The sequence below is a fragment of the Coenobita brevimanus genome, chromosome 15 (genome assembly GCF_032717465.1).
Source record: "Coenobita brevimanus isolate Jiangsu-jjx chromosome 15, ASM3271746v2, whole genome shotgun sequence".
Lineage (NCBI taxonomy): Eukaryota > Metazoa > Arthropoda > Malacostraca > Decapoda > Coenobitidae > Coenobita > Coenobita brevimanus.
In genome coordinates, this window is record NC_136968.1 from 14,223,659 (window position 1) to 14,229,448 (window position 5,790).

Consider the following 5,790-nt stretch of genomic DNA (forward strand, 5'->3'; position numbering starts at 1 on the left):
AACCCTGACGGCGCGTCCCCTGGCAGACGACCGCACCCCCAGGACCCCCAGGCGAGCCCAGCAGACTACAGGCGAGGGCGACCCCAACTCCCTCACCCTGCGGAGCCACCGACGCCAGGCCCACCTCCTCCAGCTGTTTGGCCCCAGTCCCGAGGGCCATCTCTCAGGTCGAGGCCCCCAGACAGGAGGGCCTCCCTGCACCCCACCAACGAGGCCCTGAGGTAAGGGCCTTCCTTCAGGTCGAGGCCCCCAGACAGGAGGGCCTCCCTGCACCTCACCGACGGCCCGGACCCGGGCAGTGACTCCCCTGCGGATAATGTGTTGCCCGTTACAGGCAGAGTCCCTCTGAGGTCCTCTCCTCACGCCCGACGACAGAGTGTAACAACCCAGGAAACACAGGTAAATAAGTGACGACCCTTATACCGAAAATAAGCCAGGGGAAGAAGAACAGTGAACAGTGACAGAGTGTGATTAATGTAAAACCAGTGACATTCATTCATTGCCAGACGCCATGTATCCCAAACGGGGTGGCCAAGGGCTTAGAGTTAATTGTTTTACAGGGAGGGGCACTAATCCTCCACCAACCCCACATGACACGTAGGGATGCGGGGTGGCCAAGGGCTTAGAGTTAATTGTTTTACAGGGAGGGGCACTAATCCTCCACCAACCCCACATGACACGTAGGGATGCCAACAGCATCTAGTGTTCCCAGGCGGTCACCCATCCAAGTACTAACCAGACCCAACGTTGCTTAACTTCGCTGATCGGACGGGAAGCGGTGTACTCAACGTGGTATGGCCGTTGGCTAAAACCAGTGACAATTGTTATTAATCCAAAAGAATTACATTCCCAGCAGAGTAGAAAATACTTAGACCACCAGTCATAGAAAGCAGAGTAATTACACCTGTCCCAGAATAAAAGAACTTTCCGTAATTGTGAATGAAGATCAGGGTGCGCGGGAGAATCAAAAGCCTGTGTAAAGTGCCGTCGCGACCAGGTAACTGTGTCGAGTGTCGTGATCCGCACCCTGTCTTCTTTATAGTAATATTCCCCCCACGGACTCTTAACCTTGTTTATTCCGCTTGTTATCAAGTGCATATATGTTTTGGGTTTAAATGAAATACTGGTATCTCCATATAAATAACTAAAGACATTGGTATACATGTATCATATCGTGTGTTAAGTGCAACTGTATTTTGTGCTATCAAAGTCTAACTCTGTGTCCCTGTATCCTGTATCTTAAATATCACTCAGAGTTATATTGTAACGGTTTTAGAATTAAGGCAATAGATGTGTTCAGGTATACTGCCTAGTTTTTGTCCTGTTCCTCTGTTGGTGCTTTACTTCCGGTCCGGAAAGAGGACCTCGCTCAGTCGCTAGTGTTTTTAGAACGAGGAGTCGGCCTAAAAACACTCAGCATAACAAAAATAATCAGTAGTGACGAGTAAGTGATAGTTTTATATGGATCTTGTAACTGTTTAGTTTGTTTTTTATAAAGAAAACATCTCAAGAATCATTCACAAATCACGTGAGATATAATGTAGATATATTAGTACACTTTTTTTATGGAAAAACATGGAAACAAACAATGCAATCATGCTGCCTATGCACCAGGAAATCACCTACCCACCGAGACGGCAGTACTCATACGCTACCACACACCACTTGCTACGTAACTTCCCATCATTTTTGCAGCACTTGTATAGTGAGTAGAGCTCTAATGTTCTATAGGCAGATGTGTATTACTTCCTTGTGCATGAATATGATATTTCTTTCTTTATTTGCAAACCTTGACTTTTTTCAAAAAAATGCGTCTCTCAAACGTGACCTTGTGACCTATTTGAGACCTGAAAGGGTTAAAGAACAAGTGATGAAAAAGAGGACTTATGTACCTAGGAGGAAAATATGGAAGCTGAAAAACCAAGTAGTAAGGGATGCCTGCTATAGCGAGTTGAGGAGAGTGGTGGCTGAACAGGGAGTTGTAGACAGAGGCGTTAATGAACAGTACAGAGCCCTCAAGAACAATTTCTTGAGTTTACTGATATAACATGCGGTTGGACAAGAGGACCACCAAGACATAAAGTAACATGGTGGTGGGATGAGGGTGTAGAAGCTGCAGTTAAGGAGAAAAGAAGGCTTTTCCGGGAATGGAAGAAGGGTGGTAGCAAAGAGGAATATTTGGCTGCCAAGTGGAGGGCTAGAAGAGAGGTATACAGGGCAAAGTCTGAGTCACAGAGACTATTACTTGATAACCTAAATCATGGGGAAAGGAAAAATATGATATTTAGGGTGGCAGGTCAGGTGAAGCGTGATAATCGGGATATTATAGGTGATCAGTGTGTGAAGAACGATGAAGGAAGGGTAGTGGTGAACAGTGAGGATGTTAAAGATGCATGGAGAGAGCATTATAATCGGTTGCTGAATGAGGAGTTTGACTGGGACAGGGAAGGTTTGGAGCCAGCAGATTCAGTGTCTGGCCCTTGGCCTTTGATTGATGCTGCTACTGTGAGTGAGGCAATAGGCAGGATGAAGGTGGGGAAGGCAGCAGGTGTGTCTGGATTGACTGCCGAAATGTTGAAGGCCTCAGGCGATATAGGGGTGAGGTTAGTCACTGACCTGATAAATAGGATTATTTATGACTGTGTTGTCCCAGATGATTGGCTGAAGAGTGTAATTGTAAATGTGTATAAAGGGAAGGGTGATGCCCTGGAAACAGGAAATTATAGAGGTATAAAGCTTTTAGATCAGATAATGAAGGTAATGGAGAGAGTTTTAGAAGGTATGATTAGAGAAAGAGTGAATATAAATGAGATGCAGTTTGGGTTTATGCCAGATAGGGGGACCACTGATGCTATATTCATTGTTCGACAGCTTCAGGAAAAATATATTGGTAGGAGAAGGGATCTTCATTTTGTTTTTGTTGATTTGGAAAAGGCCTTTGACAGTCCCTAGAGAAGTGGTGAAGTGGGCAATGAGAAAGCTTGGCTAACCTTAAATTGGCCTAAAAATTTAAACTCTATCCTAACAAAAATTTACCTAATCTGACCTAATCTGTCATGGTACTTGAAGCCCTTTCACGTGACTTTAGAAACGGACTCCCATGGGAGTTGTTGTATGCTGATGATTTGGTGTTGATTGCAGAGAACGAAAGGGAGGCGGAGGAAAGGTTTAGGAAGTGGAGAGATGGTATGGGGCACAAGGGCTTAAGGGTAAATGCAGATAAAACAAAAGTGATGATATCTAGGGTTGGTGGCGGTACTGTCAAAGATGAGGGAGAGTGGCCACGTGCAGTTTGCCACAAGGGCGTGGGAAGTAATTACATCTTGTGCGGTGTTTGTGATAAATGAGTGCATAAGAGATGTAGTGGTATCAGAGGTAGAATGGAAGATAATGCTGATTTTATGTTGACGGTGTGTCAGGGTGAGCAGATGGAGATTGTTAGACGTGAAAGGATTGAACTTGCTGGTGAATCTCTTGAGTGTGTGGAAGAGTTGTGTTATTTGGGAGACATGTTGTGTGCTGGAGGTGGGGCTGGAGCTAGCTCTGCGGCTAGGGTGAGAAGAGGTTGGAAGAAGTTCAGGGAGCTCTTGCCTCTCCTGACATTGAGAGGACTCTCCCTACGTGCTAAGGGGTCTATGTATGCAGCATGTGTTAGGAGTGTAATGCTGTATGGTAGTGGGACCTGGGCAGTGAAGGAGGTAGATATTCGCCGGCTCAGACGTACAGAAATGACAATGATTAGGTGGATGTGCAGTGCGTTCCTGCATCCAAGGCCTGGAGGGGCTGGGTTTACGATGGAAGAGTTGAGAGGTAGGATGGGACTGGAGTGTATTGGTGTTGTGATGAGGAGAGGTAGATTGAGATGGTTTGGACATGTGGAGAAGATGGAGGATGATAATTGGGTGAGGAAGGTGAGAAGTGTTAATATTGGGGGTGGGGCTGTGAGGGGCAGACCGAGAAAGACATGGGACGAGGTCATTAAATGTGACCTCAGGGTTAAGGGAATGAACAGGGAGGCTGGATTGGATCGTGCAGCGTGGAGAGCCGCCATTAGGTGACCAAGGCCAACACATGCAAGCATGCTGGAGCCTTTAAAAACGAAAACGAAAGATATTAAGTGCAGAGTGCAACACTTATTTCATTAAGGTACAATGGACCGCAAGTAAGACTAGAGTTTGCAGTGTTAAGAGAATGAAATTCTGAGTGCAAATGACTAAGTTCAGTGCAAGATTTCCTGTACAGTGTACTGCAGGTGCTTCAGGAACTCCTGTTTACTGTCAGAGTAAATAGGGTCTTAGGTGTTATGCAGGTGCAGTAGGGAGGTGTTTTTCTGAGTTAGGCTAGGTTAGGGTCCATAAGTACCAGTCCAGGAGCCAGGGACTTGTTGTAAGTACCCAGAATGTTTAATATTATATAAACTCAACTCTAAAACCTCATTTTATGGTTCTTTTGCATTTATTCCAGTCTTTTCTGTCCCTTATTGGTGTGATTTGGGTCTTAAATAGGTGCTATGCATATCCAGAGTTGTATAGGTGTTTTTCTGAGTTAGAGTCCATAAGTACAAGTCCAGGAGGCTGGGGCCCACTATCCGGACAGGACCACTTTCCAGACATGCCTTTGGCTCTATTACATCGGATAGTGGAGGGATTACTGTACTCTGTGTGTCCATGTCACGCGAGAATACTGTGAAACAGTATCACCTCCTCCATGTCATGTAAGTATATAATAAGTGAGATATCCCTATGTCCCATGTCAAGCGAGTGTAACATAAGACAGCCTATATCTTGTCTATGTCATGCAGATGTATTATAGGTGATATAAAGTTGCGACTATGGTACACAGGTGTGTTGTGGAATAAGGGAATATACCCGTCCCTGTCACGCACATGTATGCACACTGAGATAGACTGTGTTAGAGGCCACTTGCAACAGCAGCTATACAATGACAAGAAAGGAAGCAAGCGATGAAGGCACTGATAGAAGGATAGTGTTATGCTATGTGTTCGAGGGTCAACTTCTTGTCCTCTGAACACGAGCTGTTGAGCTGGGGTTCCCTTTCACGACCGGGTCTAGAATATACAAGAGGAACAGGGCACTAAAACTCGGGTCAACCAACCTTATATTACCTTTGTTACAACTCAGTATATTACCTTTGTTACAACTCAGTATATTACCTTTGTTACAACTCAGGACAGAATACAATATTAATATTATACACTGAACAGGCAAAGGACACCATAGGACAAGTGGACTCTGGTCTGGGCTGCTGTGGTCTTGGGCTGCTCACAGGTGTCATCCGGGTGTGGAAGGAACCTCGTCAGGCATGCCCTCCTGCAGGAGACACAGGACTACTGCCGGAGGCTGGGGCATCCGGAGTGGGCTGCTGGGTGACGTGGAGGGAAGTCCTTCCCTAGTGGGGCCTTGGTGTGAAGGGCAGCCCTCGGGGCTGGGGTCGATCAGGGCAAGCACTCAGGCTTGCCTGTGCCCACTCCTGGAGGAGGACTGCTTGCCAATAGGGCTGGGGAAAGCACACCCCGGAGTCCTGGGAGTGCCCCTAGGCACCTGTGGGCTGCGGTCCGGCATGGGTTGAGTCGCTGTCAGGAGCTGCCTGCGGCGTCCCTTCCCCCCGGAGTCCAACAGTGAGGGGCATCGCTGGGGCACTGACTGCAGAGCACGGATTCCCAGGCTCACTACGGGGCTTTGACAGATCTCCTCCGGCTGCAACTCCGCCTGGGAACTGATCTTATGGGGAGAGAGGGAAGGATTTCCCGCTCGGCCTATGGATGGGTGG

At 47.1% G+C, this 5,790-nt stretch overlaps 1 non-coding gene across 1 annotated transcript; it reads right to left on the minus strand.

Annotated features, from left to right (window-relative positions):
* Positions 1–687: 687 nt before the first annotated feature.
* Positions 688–806, minus strand: LOC145390796 (5S ribosomal RNA). Its single transcript, XR_013895710.1, has one exon. It is a non-coding gene; the product is annotated as a 5S ribosomal RNA (ribosomal RNA).
* Positions 807–5,790: the final 4,984 nt, after the last annotated feature.